General features: G+C 46.1%; 1 pseudogene; it reads right to left on the bottom strand.

Moving 5' to 3' along the window:
- Positions 1–326: 326 nt before the first annotated feature.
- LOC127682473 (40S ribosomal protein S24-like) lies at positions 327–646 on the bottom strand (annotated as a pseudogene).
- Positions 647–1,406: the final 760 nt, after the last annotated feature.

Below are 1,406 nucleotides of genomic sequence, written 5' to 3'. Positions count from 1 at the left end.
ATATACTGAGATTCTGGGCGTATGGAACCGTAGTCAGTACAGCATTGTCTTTTATTTTAAGATTTATTTTATTTCTTATTATGTGTATATATGTACGTGTGTCTGTGTTGAGTTGTCTGTGTGACAGAGCAGTACCCATAGAAAAGGGCTTAGGATTCATTGAAGCCAGAGTTACTGGCAATGATGAGCTGCCGGGTATGGGTCCTGGGAACTGAACTTGGGCCATCAGCAAGCATGGTTTGTTGTTGTTGTTGTTTGTTGGTTTTTTTAAAAGAAGCTTTTTAGTTTATTTGTCCTCTTGGAAACCTGCACGTCACCGTAGAACATCAGGTCACCGCAGATTTACTCGGTCGGCTGCAGCCACTCTCCACACACTTTTGGCCAGCATCTTCATTGGCCTTTGCAGCCCCACCTGACCGTCTTCATTCTGTTCTTGCATTCCTTTCACTGTTTTCAGGAGGTCTTTTTCTTCTCATAAAGGCTGTGTCTTGCAAGTCCCTATTTAGGCTCATTATTCTTTGCATAATCTAAAGAATCATAGCACTGTTGCCTTCCCGGGATGAAGGACACCAGTGACCATCTGTTTCCTCTGACGTAGACGATTTGTCATGAACTTCCTGGTCCGGATGGTAACCGTGTAATTCATGATGGCTATGGTGCTGGAGCTGTAGAGGAGGAGGAGAGCATGCACTCCTAATGGTTGAGCTATGTCTTCATCCCCTCACCCACATGCCTGCCCCCAGTTCAGCCTTTTATTCGAACAAGAATATCCCTGTTTGGAAGGGTGAATCTTACAGTTCCTAAGCTCTTCAGCTGTGAGTTCCACTATTACTGAGGATGTCGATGCATCCTGCCATGGGGAAAATAAAGCTCTTGGATGTTTTTATTGCGATGCTTTAGAGAATAAACATTTGGAAGAAAAATTGTAACCTAACCAGAAAACGGCAGTCCAGACAGACAGTCTGTGAACATGGGTGCCCAAACGTCCATTTCTAAACACTTAGATGATCCCTGAGGTCTTTAGAGCTTCGTCTGGATGTTATGGCTATTCATTGGATTATAATCCAACCTCTTGGCTGAAATATCACCAGTATCTGTGTAATGTTTGGTGTGGTTTGTCCTGCTATTGTGGTTTCAGTCTGACGTCGGCACTTATGGCTTGAGTGCTGGTTTCCCAGGTGGTAGTGCTCATTTGGGAAGTTGTGGGGTCCTTAGAGGATGGGGCCAGGCTGGCAGAAATAGGTCAGTAGGCCAGGCTGGCAGAAGTAGGTCAGTAGGCCAGGCTGGCAGAAGTAGGTCAGTAGGCCAGGCTGGCAGAAGATGGTCACTAGGGGCAGGCTTGTGAAGGTTGCACACAGACCCTGGTCATCCCTTGCTCTTTGCCTTCTGGTCCTTTTCTGCCATGC

The sequence above is a fragment of the Apodemus sylvaticus genome, chromosome 4 (genome assembly GCF_947179515.1).
Source record: "Apodemus sylvaticus chromosome 4, mApoSyl1.1, whole genome shotgun sequence".
Classification (NCBI taxonomy): Eukaryota; Metazoa; Chordata; class Mammalia; order Rodentia; family Muridae; genus Apodemus; species Apodemus sylvaticus.
The sequence above is the reverse complement of the archived record's forward strand: the minus strand, read 5'-3'. Positions and strand labels throughout refer to the sequence as shown.